Source organism: Octopus sinensis, linkage group LG5, assembly GCF_006345805.1.
Source record: "Octopus sinensis linkage group LG5, ASM634580v1, whole genome shotgun sequence".
NCBI lineage: Eukaryota > Metazoa > Mollusca > Cephalopoda > Octopoda > Octopodidae > Octopus > Octopus sinensis.
In genome coordinates, this window is record NC_043001.1 from 1,658,672 (window position 1) to 1,679,759 (window position 21,088).

At 36.7% G+C, this 21,088-nt stretch overlaps 1 long non-coding RNA gene across 1 annotated transcript; it reads right to left on the minus strand.

Annotated features, from left to right (window-relative positions):
* Positions 1-1,345: 1,345 nt before the first annotated feature.
* On the minus strand, positions 1,346-20,549 carry LOC118763466. Its single transcript, XR_004999224.1, has 3 exons — positions 20,528-20,549; positions 5,535-5,537; positions 1,346-1,612 (listed from the first exon to the last, which is right to left on the minus strand). It is a non-coding gene; the product is annotated as an uncharacterized LOC118763466 (long non-coding RNA).
* Between the last annotated feature and the right edge of the window lie 539 nt (positions 20,550-21,088).

Here is a 21,088-nt window from a genome sequence, read left to right on the forward strand (position 1 = left end):
CTAGGAAACAAGGACAGAATTTTATTTACAGCCTGATATTTACTCTATTCTTTGTGTTGAGTCCTTCTGTTGCATCTTCATTTTCTCGGAAGCAATCTGAGATTATGAATATACATATAGATGTATGTATACACACATACATAAAATAAGACACATATATGCATATACATATGTATATATACAAAAATTCACACATACACATAAATATGTAAATGTGTCTACACACACTTACACACACACTATCAACTCTCCTTTATTGTGTTCAGTCTCTGGACTGCAATCAACACCAGCACATTTCTAAGCCTGGTATTTATTTTATTGGTCGCTCTTTGCCAAACCACTAGGTCATGGGAGATGTAAACAAACCAACACTGGTTGTCAAGTGAAGGGGAACAAACACAATGGCACAGTTTCCATCAACCAAATCTATTCACATGGCTTTGGTTGGCCCAGGGCTATAGAAGAAGACTTTGCATGGGACTGAACTCAAGATCACATGGACACAGACAGACAGACAGACACACACACACACACATGCATGCATGCACACTCACATGCACATTTCATCGTCATCATCATCATGTTGCTGATAATGATGCTCTTCATGTTAACATTCACCTTGCAAATATTGAATGAGCCGAAAGATCAATATATTGCCAATCTGCAAATATTGTTCCTAGAGACCCTGGCAAGATTGTGGTCTCTCTGCCATGTTTACCTTTCAATAAATGTTCACAGTATTAATTTCATTCATCAAATGTCATCAAGTGCAACTTATTTTATTAACTGATGCCAACACCATTAAACCACTTTGCTCATGCCTGCTTTGTTTAAGTTCCTTACAAGTAAAATATGGTTGATATATATATTTGGTATATATATATATCACATCATTGTTTAATGTCCACTTTCCATGCTGGTATAGGTTGGATGGTTTGACTGAGGACTGGCAAGCCAGGAGGCTGTACCAGGTTCCAATCTGATCTGGCAATACTTCTATTGCTGGATGCCCTTTCTAACGCCAACCACTCTGAGAGTGTAGCGGGTGCTTATTACGTGCCACCAGCATGAGGGCCAGTCTACATCATGTACACCACACACAGTCAACAACTGACATCAATGAAAACAACACCATAACCACTTACATAGACATACATAGAAGCTTACAACATGCCCCTACCTGCTTCCGATTCCTCAGAAATTTCGTCGGAAGATGAAAGCAGTGAGGAATGGCAAATAGCCAGAAAAGGAAGGAGGAAATGGAGCAGAAAAAGAACCAAACCAAATGCAAATGTGAACAAAGCAGGGAGATATACAACACCTGAAAACAAACACACGCACAATGCTCACTGCCATCAACGCAAAAATACAGAGTTGATGGATTACATAAACACAGGCAACCACCCATACACAACACCACCAGAACACATCAAAATACTGCACATCACACCAACCCTGCACCACACACTAAAGTCCATTTACCCTGATGCGGTTGGAAGATGCTAGAAGTACTCTTCCAAAAAACCTTATAGTGATCTCCTCGCGCAAATACTGAAGGAGGAGACACAAAAACTTTCCAACGGTAAGTGACTCTCTGTTCCTATCGTTAGTGCTTACGCACACACATCATTAGGATTATGATCAGGATTGGGGTCCCCTTGGAAACAAGGATACCTCTTAAATGACAAAATCACATGAATTAGAAATCATAGCCATAAGTGAGACCAGACTCCATAATCTACGTTTGGTGGACAGTTTAACATTTATTTTTCTCCCTGTCTGCCGAAAATGGGCGGTAGTGGCACAGTGGTACTCTTTCAGAAGAGTCTGGATCTCGAAGTAAAGACAATATTCGTAGACCCGGGGGGTAGACTAGTTTATCCTGAATGTCGACGGCAGCAATGGGTGTGCTTTTCACCTTGTATCAGTCTATGTACTGTCTTTAACAGGTCGGCCAGATTTCTTTCAATGTCTAGAAGTATTCCTAGGAATGTCTCGTCCTTTACTTTTAGTGTGGGATTGGAATGCTACCTTGGACACGCATCTAGACTATGTGGGCAGAGATGGGAATAGACGGGGATGCAAATGCCTGAGACCTGCTCAAATGTTTTCAACTGTCTGACAGGTACCAACTCGACCACCCGAATGCACCAACGTGGACATGGAGCAACCGCATAGAGTCATCGAAATTGTATCTAGATAGGAAACTGTGTAGGACAGCAGATAGAGATAGCATAGGGTGTCCACAATCCCACATGGTCAGCTACATGGATCACAAACTTGTGACATGTACACTAGACTTAGACAAGACACATAGGCAGTTTCCTGGTTACTGGAAACTAAACACATCTTTCCCATCGAGACAGGTTTTCAGAGACCGGATTAGCACACTAGTAAAGAGGGCTTTGACGGGAGCCATCATCAACAACAAATGGTGGTTTGCCCTCAAGAGAGCAGTAAAAGCAGAAGCGATTAGGTATACCGAAGCACTAGCCATAGATAGAAGCAGAGTAGAGAGTGACCTAGTTAAGAAGCTAGAAGAGGCGATTAGAAGTGGCATCGCATCCGACGTTTTGGCGGCAAGGTTGGCCCTCGACCAACACTTCAACGCCAAACACGAAGGGTGTGTTGTCAGAGCTAGGATGCATGCTCTAAAGAACGATGGTGCTGCAGCTGTGCAAGAGGCCTGGGTAGCAGAGGGGCAACAGGGCAACAAAGCCACCATTCAATCTCTGGTAGATGAACAGGGGTGCGAATTACTCGAGCCAAGCAAAATATGTGAGACCTTTCAACAAAATTTTGCCCGACTGTTTGGGACAAGTGGTGAGTGAGGACGCAAGGTGGACTTCAGTACCCACTTGCACAACCTGCCACAACTCTCAACAGAAGAGGCAGAGTGCTGCAAAGGTGCCATCATGGTGGCAGAAGTGCAGGACGTGATGGCAGAAAGCTTGAGGGACAAAATCACCGGGATTGGATGGTCTACCTTGAGCTTTACAGTTGTATGCCAGACTTGTTTGGAGATATCTTGGCAGCAGTGCACTGCAACTGGCAGCAAAACGGGAGCATCCCCGGTTTTGTGAGCTGAGGAGCTGTAACACTGCTGAAGAAAGATCCAAACAAGAGGGACGTAATAGATAACTTTAGGCCCATCACTCTGCTCAATGCAGATTTGAAAATTTTGGCCAAGGTGTTAGCCAAGAGGTTGGCACTTGTCATTGAAAAAGTGGTCGGCAAGGTGCAAACATGCGCTGTGCCAAGCTGGAGTTTCCATGACAACCTCCATCTGATGCACTACATCATAGACAGGATAGTTAAGGAATTTGGCATGGGTGGGGCCCTGATCAATTTGGATCAATCCAATGCTTTCGATTGGGTAGACCACCGATATTTGGAGGCTGTTCTCATAGTGGCTGGTTCCAATCCCATCTTCTGCAGCTGGATAGCTGCCTTGTACAGAGGTATCCATTCAGTAATTCATGTGAATGGACATCTATTGCGACTTTTCGACATTGCATGTTCAGTCCGTCAGGGATGCCCCTTCTCGTCACTTCTGTACATATTGACTCTTGAGATACTACTGCGGAAGCTAGCTATGCTGAGGGGCATCCTGCAAGAAATTGGATGCAGGATGAGTGTGTTTGAATACGTGGACAATGTCACCATCATTGTGTCTAGCTAGGAGCACATTGAGCTGGTTGGTGAGACACTGAAAGACTATGAAGCGTTGACAGGAGCGAAAATCAACCAGGAAAAATCAGTGGGCTTGCAACTCGGCACTTGGAAAAGCAAGCCCATGCCGTCCAACAGCGCCTCTGTCATGGGACACTGGACCGACGGTCCGGTTGAGTTGCTTGGGGTTTGGTTTGGCCTAGACCTCCAAATGGAGAAGAACTGGAATGAGATAATGAGTAGGGTGGTCACTCTTGTCCAGCAATGGGCCGAGAGGAAGCTGTCCCTAAAAGGTCAGGCAGAGGCGGTGAACATGAACATCATCTTCTACTGCCTGACTGATGTGCCTTGTCCCGACCCTACTATCACCAAACAGGAACGCATTCACTTCCGCTTCTTGTGGAAAGGATGTGTTCCGATGGTCAGGTGATCCATTTGCTACCAGCAACCATTAAAAGGTGGGCTGAGCATGCTGTGGTTGATGATGTGCAGACATGTGCTGAGAGTGCCACATCTCTGGCTCTACATAGATGAACAGGTGTCACTTGAAAAGTGAGAGTAGAGAGGGAAGTTTTGTCTAGTGAATGTTTAAAAAAAGATGGTGAATGTAGCAAGGATAGCACGTGTGAATGATGGATCCACCTTGAGCATAATCCAATGAACCAAAAAAAAGAAAGGAAAAAAGAGAGTCACTTACTGTAATGTGTTTTTTTTTTGCATGACATTATTCCCTGAGGTCACCATGGTCTTTTCTGTAGGCTTTTCTTTCCAAGGATAAACCTAATCTGTTTCCCATTCTGTGATACACGATCCCTATTGATCGTTTTTTTTTTTTTACCACTATCCCTTTTGATCGAAAGTCTACCCCCACTTTTTTCTTTCCTTCCTAAAAAGAAAAGCTCTACTTTGTATTTTGTCCCCTGTGTTCAGCCCTGTGTGGCCAATCTAACTGATCATCTATCTATCTATCTATCTATCTATCTATCTCTGTCTGTTTGTCTATTTATATATTTATTTATTTGTATGTATGTATGAGAGCTAAAAGTTTTGTGAAAACACATAACAGTTTGAAAACTTACAGCCTTTGAGTCACTGATGTAGCTTCTCAGCTTTAATCTAAACACATTCTTCTTTAATTTCCTGAGATCCATTTTTTTAGCTTGTATAAATAATCACATATATGTATGCGTATGTATGTATGTGTATTTGTATATATATGTCTGTATACATGGGTGTGTATATGTATGTATATATATATATATATATATATATATATATATATATACACACTCACACACACAAATATATATATATATATATGCATATATATGTGTGTATGCATAGACATTCACACACATACACATTTATATAGATATGTTATATATGCAAGTATTCCACTTGTCTTATGATAGTGACTTTAATCACATGAAATTAAATTATATCACGCTTCAATTTCAAATATTCCATATTATTAGAAACAACTTAAATTCAATATAATTAATCTCTGTAATTCCCCTTTGCTTAAATTACTTAACTAGCTCTCTTTAATTATTTTAGTTAATTCGATATGATCAACGTGATGGAGAAATGGTGTATAAACACGTTTTTGTTACATGTGAACACTCACCATACAACACAGATGCAGGATGTCGTCCCCAACATGACTAATTAACATACTTGTATATACATACATATATATATACAAACATGTATACACGCACATTAACATTTGTTTTCATGTGAAGTTATATATAAAGACAATTTCACAGCAAACTGAAGGATTGCTCAATAACTTTCTTTGTAGAATAAATATTTATTGATTTTTGCATGGAAAAATTTAAGAGTGATTTCGAAATTTGAACTTTCTCACTATGCAAGATCATCATCAGATTGTCCTATGATGCTACAGAAAGTCATTGTCAAACTTTTCCTTCTAAAAGTATATATGTGTGTACAATTATACATGCATATCTTTTTTACTTGTTTCAGTCATTTGATTGTGGCCATGCTTTAGTTGAGCAATTCGACCCCAGGACTTATTCTTTGTAAGCCTAGAACTTATTCTACCAGTCTCTAAGGTACAGGCATGTAAACACATCAGCATCGGTTGTCAAGTGGGGGGACAAACTCAGACACACAAACATATAAACACACACATATATAGATATATACATATATATGAAGGGCTTCTTTCAGTTTCCGTCTACCAAATCCACTCACAAGGCTTTTGTTGGCCCGAGGCTATAGTAGAAAACACTTGCCCAAGGTGCCACGCACTAGGACTGAACCCGGAACCATGTTTTTGGTAAGCAAGCTACTTACCACACAGCCACTCCTATGCCTATATTCCAAAGCATACACACACACATATATATATAAACCATTGTTGTCATCATCATCATCATCATTGGTTATGACAATGAGAGTTTTAGTCGATCTGATCAACAGAACAGCCTGCTCATGAAATTAGCATACAGGTGGTTGAGTACTCCACAGACATGCATACCATTAACGTAGTTCTCATGGAGAAATAGCATGACACAGAATGTGACAAGGCTGGCCCCATTGAATTACAGGTACAACTAATTTTTGCCAGCTGAGTGGACTGGAGCAATGTAAAATAAAGTGTCTTGTTCAAGGACATAACATGCTGTCAGGAACTGAACCTGTGACCTTACAATCTTGAGCCGAACATCCTAACCAGAAAGCCATACACTTTCACCATATACACATAAGTATACAACAAACAAACAGGGAAATATATCAATAACTTTGTTGTGAAGACCTGGTGAATTACAGACCTAGTCAACCCATTATGCTAAGTAAGGAAGAAAGAGAAGTTATAGAGAACAAGAATACCATACTGAATTACACTGAATATTTTGTTGTTCTTATATGAAGGGATTCAATATGATTATGGTAAACCATCAAAACTAGTCATCAGTTTCCATTCAGTTCTGTTCTTCTACATCACAGAATCATTCTTCTTCTGTTATCACCCACTTGGCTGTCAGAAATGTGGAAAAGCTGTGATTCATTGGCTTTTCCCAGGGCACAGCACAGATCCAACGATGACACAACAATACGGAATTCTTCAACCAATATGTCAAAATTTCATCCACTTAACTATTGTGATTTTTCAAGTATTTGCTCAAAGATTATAAATAAAGTTTGATAAATATATTTTTATGACATAGAATGATCAAGCATTGATGAAAAGTTTCCAGAAGGAATGGTAATTCTCAAATGAGAATTCCTTTGGAATATTTCGTTTTGTTTGCTTAACTTCAAATTTCTTGGCAGCCGTATTACTAATTTCTAATCGTTTCTAATCTTTTATTTTTTCAATTTTGGTATAAATCACATGGAACCTAACTTCTTAGTATGAAACTACCTTATACTAAGTTGCAAGTATGTCTCTTATAACTAGAATGCAAGAACATCCCTGAAGATATGTTTAATGTATTTACCTAATGTGATTTCAATTGTGTATAGCGATTTAATTTATGCCTGGCCAGCTTCCACACAAATCTGTGAATGTTGCTTTTTGCTTTTCCTATATAGGAATGAAGATCTGAACTTGGCTTAGAATTCCTGGTGGTGTATGGCACTGAGGATGCCAAATCAAGCCAAAACATTCGTATCTGGTGACCTACTGATGTCATTCTAAGTGAGATCTTGGTTTTTAAACACACAAAGCTTCTTGGCAGAAATTTTCCAGAGATAGAATATCTCATCAAGCACAGTAGAATGGTGCTAGTATTATTATCTGATATATATATATAAATATATATACGGCAATAAGAAAATGGAGGGGATCAAGAAGTGGTATTCATCAACTTTTAGACATTATATTATGTCTATTTATTTATTTAAAACAAAAAAACAATTATAATAATATACATACATGTATAACAGATTATGCTTTACATATATAAAAATACCAGTAATTATTAAAATATATAATATAGAACATAGAATATATATATATATATATATATACATACATACATACACACAGATATATATAATAATCTATACTGTTTATGTACAGTTATAGGCACTCCTACTACTGAATGAGTAAGAGCTCCATGAAGGTTCCATTATCAGTCAGCTTCCAGTAAATTCATTAGACAACCACTATACTTACTAGTGTTACAAATTTTGATAGCCAGAGCTTATGTATCTGTGTGTGTGTGTGTGTGTGTGTGTGTATATATATAATTACTGTGTGGGCGTATAGTGAACTCAAAAATCACTTTCAAAACCATCTAGAATTTCAATCAGCAAAAGCTGACCACATTCATTCTACTATTCTTTAATAAATGCAAAAGTGAAAGTCCTGGAAATGCAATTATAATTTTTACTGAAGAAAGTCAAGAACCACATCTGGTTTTTCAACTAAAACCTTGACCAATTCAAATAAAAAAATTCTTTTCCCTTTCTCTCCCCCCCCCCCACCTTAAAAGGCCACTAAGTACCAAACAAACAAGTCTGACCATACAAAATCCACACCTCTTTCCATCCACCTCCTTTCCCAAAAAATTTTTTCCTTTCTTCTCCCTTGCTTGGCAAGCCCTCAAAAATTCTTTCTAAAAAGGCTAAGAAATCTAAATTTGAAACATTTTTTGATAACTCTAATAACAGAAGAAAGCGCTAAAAATGTTAATAAGACATAGATAAATAAAAACTATATATATAATCATCCAACATTCTGACTACCTTATTATTACGAATATACACTATCTGTACATCACTTGAAAAACTATATACATATATACACACACACGCATTTATATCTATGCATGTTCATATACATGAGTGTATATATACATACACATACATACACATATACATATACATATATATATATGTGAGTGTATATGGCATTTTCTGTGGCTCCTTCGCCGTTCTCAAAAATAGCGTTTGTAATATTTTATCTTGTTCGGCTTAACAGCCCTTCTTGTCTGTGTGACTGTTATTCTCCTTGTCCTGTCGTTTACTGTTTATATTTTGTACTGTCGTTACTGTCCTGTTTTTGTTACCATTTTTACCCCTCCGCAAAAAAATCTCAAATTTTATTAATTTTCGCCTTCACCTTCCAAACGCGGAGTAAATGAAACCATAGCGACTGAAGAAGGGGAATCTTCCTTGTGTTATTTGTCCTGTACTCTATTTTTTCGTTGTTTAAGAAAAATGTCCAGTTCCTTGGTTTTGTGTTTATGTTTTCGTTTCTCATTGTGTCCTGTACCCATATATGCATGTATATATACATGTAGATGTAGGTACGTACATATATGTATGTATATATGCATATGTTTTATTTATCAGTTTGTTATATATATATATATAATATATATGCAGAAGGTGCATGGCTCAGTGGTTAGAGCTTCAGACTTACAGTCATGTGGTAGTGAGTTTGATTCTGGACCGGGCTGTGTGTTGTATTCTTGTGCAAGACACTTTATTTCATGTTGTTCCAGTTCACTCACCTGTAGAAATGAGTTGTGACATTACAGGTGCCAAGCCGTATCAGCCTTTGCCTTTCCCTTGGATAACATTGGTGGTGTGGCGAGAGGAGGCTGGTGGGCTTGGGCAACTGCTGGACTTCCAAAAACCACTTTGCCTGGAATCATGCCTCAGAAGGGAACTTCTAGGTGCAATCCCATGGTCATTTATGAATGAAGGGGCTCTTATCCTTTACCTATATATATATATATATATTATATATATATACATACATACATACACACAGATATATATAATAATCTATACTGTTTATGTACAGTTATAGGCACTCCTACTACTGAATGAGTAAGAGCTCCATGAAGGTTCCATTATCAGTCAGCTTCCAGTAAATTCATTAGACAACCACTATACTTACTAGTGTTACAAATTTTGATAGCCAGAGCTTATGTATCTGTGTGTGTGTGTGTGTGTGTGTGTATATATATAATTACTGTGTGGGCGTATAGTGAACTCAAAAATCACTTTCAAAACCATCTAGAATTTCAATCAGCAAAAGCTGACCACATTCATTCTACTATTCTTTAATAAATGCAAAAGTGAAAGTCCTGGAAATGCAATTATAATTTTTACTGAAGAAAGTCAAGAACCACATCTGGTTTTTCAACTAAAACCTTGACCAATTCAAATAAAAAAATTCTTTTCCCTTTCTCTCCCCCCCCCCCCCTTAAAAGGCCACTAAGTACCAAACAAACAAGTCTGACCATACAAAATCCACACCTCTTCCATCCACCTCCTTTCCCAAAAAATTTTTTCCTTTCTTCTCCCTTGCTTGGCAAGCCCTCAAAAATTCTTTCTAAAAAGGCTAAGAAATCTAAATTTGAAACATTTTTTGATAACTCTAATAACAGAAGAAAGCGCTAAAAATGTTAATAAGACATAGATAAATAAAAACTATATATATAATCATCCAACATTCTGACTACCTTATTATTACGAATATACACTATCTGTACATCACTTGAAAAACTATATACATATATACACACACACGCATTTATATCTATGCATGTTCATATACATGAGTGTATATATACATACACATACATACACATATACATATATATATATATATATGTGAGTGTATATGGCATTTTCTGTGGCTCCTTCGCCGTTCTCAAAAATAGCGTTTGTAATATTTTATCTTGTTCGGCTTAACAGCCCTTCTTGTCTGTGTGACTGTTATTCTCCTTGTCCTGTCGTTTACTGTTTATATTTTGTACTGTCGTTACTGTCCTGTTTTTGTTACCATTTTTACCCCTCCGCAAAAAAATCTCAAATTTTATTTAATTTTCGCCTTCACCTTCCAAACGCGGAGTAAATGAAACCATAGCGACTGAAGAAGGGGAATCTTCCTTGTGTTATTTGTCCTGTACTCTATTTTTTCGTTGTTTAAGAAAAATGTCCAGTTCCTTGGTTTTGTGTTTATGTTTTCGTTTCTCATTGTGTCCTGTACCCATATATGCATGTATATATACATGTAGATGTAGGTACGTACATATATGTATGTATATATGCATATGTTTTATTTATCAGTTTGTTATATATATATATATATATATATATGCAGAAGGTGCATGGCTCAGTGGTTAGAGCTTCAGACTTACAGTCATGTGGTAGTGAGTTTGATTCTGGACCGGGCTGTGTGTTGTATTCTTGTGCAAGACACTTTATTTCATGTTGTTCCAGTTCACTCACCTGTAGAAATGAGTTGTGACATTACAGGTGCCAAGCCGTATCAGCCTTTGCCTTTCCCTTGGATAACATTGGTGGTGTGGCGAGAGGAGGCTGGTGGGCTTGGGCAACTGCTGGACTTCCAAAAACCACTTTGCCTGGAATCATGCCTCAGAAGGGAACTTCTAGGTGCAATCCCATGGTCATTTATGAATGAAGGGGCTCTTATCCTTTACCTATATATATATATATATATATATATAATCATCGCTTAAAGTCCTCTTTCCATACTGGCATGAGTTGGACGGTTTGACTAAGGACTTGCAAGCCAGGAGACTGCACCAGGCTCCAATCTGATTTGGCAAGGTTTCTACAGCTGGATGCTCTTCCTAACACCAACCATTCCGAGAGTGTAGTGGGTGCTTTTTACATGCCACCAGCACAGGGGCCAGTCAGGCTGTACTGGCATCGACTATGCTCGAATGGTGCTTTTTACATGGCACCAACATGGATGCTAGTCCGATGGTACTGGCATTGGCCATGACAATTATTTCACATGCCTCAACAGGTCTTCTCTAGCACAGCATATTGTCCAATGTTTAAAGGGTACTTTTAAATGGGCTGGTTATGTGACACAGGCATAGACCATGGCCTCATTTGGCTTGCAGGGTCTTCTCAAGAACAGCATATCTCCAAAGGTCTTCATCGCTCGTCATTGTCTCTGTGAGGACCAAAGTTCAAAGGCTGTGCTTCACTACCTCATGCCAGGTCTTCCTGGGTCTACCTCTTCCACAGGTTCCCTCCACTCTTAGAGTGTAACACTTTTCCATACAGCTGTCCTCATCCATGCATAACACATCTGATGCTTCTCAGGTTCAACTTTTTTACCTTTCATCTGAGTGAGAGGACCTTTGTTACCAGCAGAGGTAGGAGCTCTCTGAACATTGCCCAGGCTATTCTTGCCAGAAATATAGTATCAGTGGTACGAACCCAAACTGCATCTCATCTAGACTGACTCTCTCCCTAATTAGTTAGGCTATGACCCTCTCCATAACTTCCATCACCTGATCCAACAATTTGATATTTCTGTAAATATTTGTATCTAATGTGTCACCTTTAACTTCGTAGCAGTTGACCATGGTGCTGCTACACCAGTCATTGGGTATGAATCCTTCATGTATCACCTGTGTGACTAAACTGCTGACTATACTATAGCTGACACTGCCAGATATTTTAAGCATATCTGTGGTAATTCCTGATGGGCTGGGGGCTTTCCCTGTTTTTATACCATTAATATAGTGTCACACACACTATATATATATATATATATATATACACACACATATTCATATATATATATATTTATATGTATGTATATGCCTATGTGTGACACACACACACATATATAATATGTGTGTTTCAGAGCAGAGATAGGTATAGGTACAAGCATAACTGTGTTCAAGAACCTTACTTCAAAACAATGTATTTCGAGGTTCAATTCTCAATGTGAATTCATGAAATGCAATAGAATACTAGAGTAAGATTTAGTTTCTGGTCATCATTGGACATATTAGACATGCAGTCTTCAGGAAATGGCATTTGGCAAATGTTTGTTATCATACTTACACAATCTGAAGTAAGGGCATTGTCCTGACCTTTCAAAACCCTGTAACACCAGTGAGATTGGTGTAGGTAATGTACCATTTAGATTATTACTGTTGATTCTAGCACTTCACCTGACCCTACTGATGCTTCCCCCTACACCTGCTCCATACACACCTGTTAATTACATTCTAGCATTGCTTAGTTTTGCTGTTAAATATGACTCACAGTGGGTGTATATAAAGTTACAAAAGTAGAGATATCAGTAGCTTCAAAAACTATTCAGATGAAAGATTGTCAAGTCATTATACATACATCATACACACATATACATGCATATATAAATATATATACATGCATATATGTATATATATATATATACACACATACATATACACACACACACACACACATATATATATACATACATATATATATATATATTCATATATATATACACATGCATATATGCATATATATATATACATATATACATACATGCATATATAGACATATATGCATATATATATACACATACATACATACATACATATATATATATATACCCATACATGCATATATAGACATATATACGTATATATATATATGTACACATACATATATATATACACACACATATATATATATACACATCCATACATACATGCACATATATGTATATATACATGCACACATACATACATATATACATGTATATATACATGCATACATACGTATCATCATCATCATTTAGCGTTAGCTTTCTATGCTGGCATGGGTTGGATGGTTTGACTGAGGACTGGTGAGCCAGAATCTGCACCAAGCTCAATCTGATATATACAGACACACACATACATGTGTGTGTGTGTATGTATGTATATATATATATATTATATATATATATATTTATATATACACACATATGCATATGTATGCATATATATATATATATACATACATATATATATATAAACACACACACACATGTATATACACACATACATATATATATATACATACATGTGTGTGTGTGTAAGGTGTTCTTATGAAAAAGTAATATTCAAATATTTTTTCCTGCTTTCTTCATTTTTCATTGAACGAAAAAATTCATTTATTAACACTTTGATCTGTGGCAGATCCGCTATGAATTTCAACAAAAAAAGAAAACAGAAAAGCAAGGGAACCACAACAAAAACACTAAAAACAACAATAAAAAGCAATAAGAAAGAAAGTAAGAAAGTTAATTGATTGAAAGGGCAGCAACACCCAGAGAATATTAAAGCCAAAGAAACCTGTTAGAAAGATGTAAACACATTACATAGCAAATGCCAAAAACTGTTCAAGATATCTGTAGGCTTTGATTTATGTTAGGTTTCCATGATCTTGCTCATCTCTGCCAATGGAGGATGATTTGGTAGTAAAAGATACTTTCATTTCGAAGCTTTATTGCACAGAATTTACACCACCAAACTTCTTGTACATCCACAGTTCACACTGTGTTGTTTGTAAGGAATTTTTAAGTAAAATTTCCTTGTATACTGAACATGGATATCAGCCTGACGATGGCAGGGCCTTGTCTTCTTTCTTTCTAAGGCCTTACTGTTTGCTGGGTTATCTTTCAGGCCTTTCAGTTCTAACTTTTGCCTCCTTGAATTTCTATTCTGAGTCTTTGAATAATCTAGCTATAAGAAGTAGATCATCAGTATATAGGAGTCCCCACAGGCACCTGATCTGTTTTATGGCTTGAAGCACTATGATAAACAGAAGTGGATTTAGGACTGAGCCCTGTCTGACACCAACTGCTAAACTTGCTGCCATACTCAATGCTTTAGTCTTATTGGTTGCATCACAGTATTTGGTTTGCGAACCCGTGGTATCATTGCTATGCCTATCACTTAGAGTAATTAGTGATACCTCTTCCAGATACAAACCCAAACTTCATTCATCTGGGCTAATTCTGTGCCTAATAAATTCTACCACAACTTTTGTAACCTGATCCATCTCTTTGAAGCTTCTGAAATGTCCTCTTTCTCTCATCTGTTTCCCTTTGCTCTTGTAACAGCTGATGATGATACTGTTTGACTATGGCCAATGGGGTTTGTTGACGAGTTATTGAAATGTTGTGGGCCCTTGCATCCTTAACTATGACAGTGTAGTGTCTGTACTCTAGATGGAGTAACTGGGACCTTTGCTCCTATGTTGTGACATCCCATTCAGACAGTAGTATAGCTTCCAATTGCAAAGTTGTGTATATTCCATGTGTGTATATTCCATGTCTTCACTCTAGATCCTTGGTTCTTTTCTTCTCTCTTAGTAGCTTATCTTTTGGCGTAACAGTATTGGATTATCTCGAGCTCCACTGTTAGTTTGATGCTATGAGGTGGCCATAAGTGGCAGCAGTAGTCCAGGCAACTGAGTTCTCTATGGAACCAATTTGGTCTCCTCTTCCTGGATCTGAGTGATCTCAGCATTCAACCCACCAGTCATTTGCACATTGTTGCTATCTTGGTGTTATACACACAGAACAATACATCATTACTCATATAGATTTCCAGAATAAGCTCTGATTGTAATGCTGGGTTTACAATAGCCGCAGGTGCTGTGTTTTCTGATTACATACATCTACACACACCTGTACAGTGTTCAAGAGTGATATGTGGAAGACTTTGTCCATATTTCTTTGTTTGCTTGAACCGATGCATGTGTGATGTATGTTTATTTTATCTCCAAGTGAATAACAACACAGCTAGAAGAGGACACATGCCCTTGCTTGTAAGGGTACACTTCATTTGCATGTTTGCTGATTGGACCCCAGGGAAGTGACCCTTTATTGGGGAATTTGTGTTTTCTTTTATTCTGGTGTAGTCATTTTTGCTTTCTAATAATCACATTTATTTAAATCCTTACAGACATTTTTAGCAAAATTATTTCTTGTGAAGTCACCTCCTCTGTAGAGAGAGAGAGAGAGAGAGAGAGAGAGAGAGAGAGAGGGGGAAGAGAGAAAGAGAAACAAACAAATGAATTGACAATGTTACAGAGAAACATAAAACCAGACACACAACTTTGCACATTTAAAAATTCCTCACAAGAATGAACTCACAGACATATACATAGTTCTTCATGCAATAAATATGTAATTACACACAAACACACACAGAGACACATTTAAAGAGCCTAGATATGCATAGAGCAATCCACAAGGCACAACCACACACACTCCTCACTCCTATACACACAAACTGTTTAACACAAAAGTATTCCTAAATACACATATAGAAACTGATACACACACACACAGGCACCTACATAATCAGGTACATACACATATGTATATTCAAACATGTAATACACACATATATACACAGACACATTAACATACAAACATTCTCAGACAAAAAAATAAACACATTCACCAGAAACACAATTACAAACAATGACGCACAATCACACACACACACGTGCGCATACACACACACACACGTGCGCATACACACACACACACGTGCGCATACACACACACACATTTTAAATAGCCTACATCTTATTCAAAGTCAAAACTGAAATTCCATAGTTCACATTTTTCTCAACAGAATATCTCTTCCTGAGGCTGCCCTCGGGCCAAGATTTTTAGCTAATTATATTTTCAATATTCGTTAGTAATGATTGCCAATTTAGCTAAAAATAACAAAAATAAATACAATAAATAAAATTTAAAAATTGCATTAAAAAACCGACATAAAAAATAGAAAATAGAAATATAATTCTCATGATCAACAATGATTTTTATGTAATTTTATATTATTAATATTTAAAATTTTATTTTTAACATTAAAAAAAAATCTTTTATTGTTGACTGTGAGACAAAGAAATAACCAATACCATAACTAGCAATGAATGCAGCTTCTAGAAACTTCCCACTAACATTGATAATTTATACTGGAATTGCTGGTTATTCGTTTATCAATTTAATTTTTAGGTATTTCTCATAGGGTCTGTCACAATACAGCTCATACAATAACATTTCACTGACCTCCACCACCTGAAACTTGTCTTCCATTTCTTTTACCGCTTTCTTCCTTTTCTGATTTTCCTTGATAACGAACAACTGCCTGAAACGTCAAGAACTCTTTTTTTTTTTTTTCTATTTCTCCCTTTTGCCATTCAGCTAATGCTATCAGAGGATGCAGCAGGGAAAACTTACACATTTCAGTTGCTCCTTGTGTGGAACTAGTAAAATTAAGCTGATGGTTGTGGTGCCTTTATTGTTTCTTTTCTCACTTCCTGTCATGCTTTCCAGTGGTGTACTTGGTGTGTGTGTTGGCTGTGAAAACATTGACCAAGACTGGTTAATCTGAGGGTATTTTTTGTCACACTTTGACACTTTGGACACGTAATATCTTCATCATTCATATCTGTGTTCCAAGCTGGCATGGATTGGGTGTTCATTCATGTTAATTTATTTTGTTGCTTAATTTTGTATGTGATAATGTTTTACTCTGAGTTCAAGTCCTTGCTACTCAGTCATTTCATGATCATAAACATTCCACTAGTGTCCACCTCATCCTTTCAAGTATATTTAAGATACAATGTGTCTTTTTCTTATTTAAGATGCTAACATGTGATTAGATGAAAATTTGGCTGCTATTTCCATCAGGTTATTCTACCATGTAATGGTATTTATTTGGTTAAGGGATTAAGTCTACCACCCAAGTAGGCCATGGTAGGATTTGAAGTCAGAATTGTAAAGATCTAGAATACTACAAAGTATCTGGTCCAACATTCTAACTGCTGTGTCAGTCTTCTGCCCTAGGTGTGTACCTTTTGGAATGTTAAACGATAAATTTGACCCTTGAGTGAAATTTGAACACAGAACACCAAGTGTTAGAATAAATACTGCACAGTGTTCTGTCTGTGGCTCAAGTGGCGCTGCCCCCATCCACTTCCTCCTCTCTGGTAATTCAGAAACTGCTTCTGATAATGTTTTCTTTATTTGTTTCAACACAGGTGCAGGGTTGGCTATTTGGTTAAAAGTTTGCTTCCCAAACACATGAGTCTGGGTTCAGTCCCACAGCATGGCACCTTGGGCAAGTGTCTTCTACTATAATCTCAGGCTGAACAAAGCCTTGTGGGTGCATTTAGTAGACAGAAATTGAAAGAAGTCTGTTGTGTATATATACATACATCATCATCATCGTTTAACATTCATTTTCTATGCTGGCATGGGTTGGACGGTTTGACTGGGGACTGGCAAGCCAGGAGGCTGCACCAGGCTCCAGTCTGATCTAGCAATGTTTCTACAGCCAACCCCTCCAAGAGTTTAGTGGGTATTTTTCACTGGCATGGGAGTCAGTCAGGTGGCACTGGCATCGCCCATGTTTGGATGGTGCTTTTTACATGCCACCAGCATGGGGAGCCAGTCAGGTGACTCTGGCAATGACCCACAGGCATATATATATATATATAAATGTATGCATGTAGGCATGCATATGTGTGTGTGTCTTTGTGAGTGTTTGTCTTCCAGCACTACAACTGGTATTGGTGTGTTTATGTCCCCATAGCATTTCAGCAAACAAGACCAATAGAATAAATACCAGGCTAAGGGGCAATCCATCTGGCTAAAAAAACTTTTCAAAGTAGTTCCCCAGCATGGCCACCATGCTGATGACTGAAACAAATGAAAGAAAAACAAAAAGTCACTGTTCAGAAATTCCTTCTGATTGGGTTTTGATATTTGTTTCAGCCAATCAGTGGGAGAGAAAAATTTCCAATTTCCTTCTCAAAGTTTTTGCTTTTTCCACAAGTTATTTGATTATTAACTGTGCAGCTCAACGAGATATATGCATCACTTCATACAAACATGAAAATATAAAATAAAAATAAAATAAATGATTTAAAGCATGGAATTAATTTAAAAACATGTTCCATGGGCATAGCCAAGATTTCAGTTGAAGGAAAGGGAGGTTGTTAATTATTTAAATGAATCCATCATTAGCTGTGTAATTTGTGAAAATTAAAATAAATGTTGGATAATTATTATATTTGCATAAAACTGCAATGAGGTTTGTCTGAACCTGTTGAACTGCAACTGGCAGTGTATGCACATTCATGCGCATAAGTGCACACCAACAGAATTTCTTTCAAATATTCGTAACTTTAAAATATGATATTCAATGGTTTTTATGTCTGTTTTTCCATGCCAGCATGGGCTAGATGAATATATTACCGAGGCATCATTTATACAGCTGGATGCCCTTCCTGCTGTTGGACCCTAAATCTGTTTGTCAAGTAGAGGATGTTTTATTCCACATGTTTTTGAAGGAACAAACCCAGCAGATGACCTATTGACAAGAAAAGAGCAACAATGTCAACACACAAAGTTGAGTGATTTTTTTGGAGAAGCAAAAATGTAGACCCCCCCCACACACACACACAAAGATGTTTATCAGTCCCCATTTATCAAGTCCTCTCAAAACACTCCCAATGTTTTGGTCAGCCTGGGGCTATAATACAAGATACTTGCCCAAGGTGTCTGCCAAACCACACACCAATACCTATATCTAGTTCAGAAGAAGTTTGTTTTAATATTGTTGATGTTTAGCCACAGGCCATCCTACAATGATCAATGGCATCCCAACCCTGAACTCTTCATTATTTTGTATATCAGGGACCCTATGATCCAACATTGATTATTCAGACTCAAGATCAAAAGTGTTCCACTCATGACAATCCCACCTGTTTGTATATCAATAATTACAACCTCCAATGTGTTCTTCCTATTTTTTAATGTAATAAAATATGATTCGAAGGAATTTGGACTGCTATTTTGGGAAGGTATCGTGACTGCAGAGAGGGTTCTCTTTTATCATTTTGCTTCCATTTATTAACATTTTGGTAAATATCACGGGAAATAGTTCTTATGATTACAGAACAAATAGGAACAAATGGAGACATACGAAATGTGGAATTTGTTATTTCAATATTTCAATATTTCAATATTTTTCTGTAACCATATTGGCTGTTTGAATTGCTCCGTTTGTGAACCCTTCTATCTGGAATATATCCAATTTCCCAGATTGTCATTCTTATTGTACAGCTACGTTCAGCTCTGAGAGAGCAGATAATGATATGGAAGGAGCTAGAGTAAAGAGCCAGGCACATTAGATTCAGTGACGGATTATTTCACTGGTTTTCTAAGTCTCTTGTCTGTCTTTTTAGCTGGTCTGTCATTTTAGTAATCTGGTTACTGTTGTATTTTTGTTGTTGTAAGGTTTACAAGAAATCTGCAATTCTGGCAATGAAAGCACTTGAGTATGTTAGTATTAAGTTTATTGTTGTGGAATACTTATTGTCAGCTTCTTATAATGAAACCATTTCTATCAAGAATTGACAACAAGGTGCAAAGAATTCCATGCCTTGATAACGTGGCACTGTGTGAAACTACTTCCATCTCTACTACTGTATGTCTTATGGAAAAGTATGTTTGCTAAAAACATACACGACATAAAAAATAAATGTCTTTCCTGATGAAGAAGTGACAAGAAATCCATTTTTATACACGATATGCTGCTATAAACTTGGCATTCGGGATTTTATAGTAAAATTATTCCATAGAGAAGAAAAGCTAAAACCTCACAATAAAATGGTTATATTCAACAAGATAGAGTTTTTTAGCATCAGTTTTTTTTCACTCAATAAAAAGAAAGTACAAAATATAAACAAAAAGGAAAAAAGACAGGAAGGAAATTAAAGAAAGAAGAAAGTTTTTTTATATTTTTTGAAATAGATAAGAGAATCTATTTTTTTTTTATTTCTAAGGAGTAAATGATAAAAGAAGAGAAGTGAGAAGAAATGAGACAAAGGCAAACAGGAAATGGAAATTTGGGAATATACAATTATATATAATCACACATACAAACACATGCATACATACACAGACGCACACATACATGTGTGTTTATATATATATACACACACACAATATATATAAATATATATAAACAAATATATATGCATAAATAAATATATGTATATATATAAACATATATATATAAACACACACACACACACACACACATATATATATATATATATATATATATATATATATATATATAAGTATAAATATAAATGGCTAATTCTAAAACCAGCCAAAAATACATGACTACTAAACTTTGAGTAAAAAAAGGGGAGAGAGAGAGAAATATTTGTCATCTATTCAATATTTTTAATGAGAAAGGGAGAAATTAAAATCTGTGAAAACACAATGAAATCAATAAAAGACGATGTAATAAAATCAATTTAAATCAATTTCTTTCTTTGGGAAGATTTTTGTCATTGAGAATAAAATATAACAGTTTTACCTTTGTTTGCTGTAGTTTCTTTTTTTTTTTTTTTTTTGTCTTTCCATGGAATGTAAATAAGGAAGAATACAAGATGCTATAAGTCTTGTAAATACATCTGCACACAAGCTTAGATTAAAACCTGCAGAATTAATAAGCCAAACACAGAGCCACAACACAGTGTTCAACCAGCTAAAAATAATTGTCATATCTTTCAAAAGCACACCCTATTGTTTTATAAAAGGAAGGACACTTGGATAATGTAAAGCTGGAGT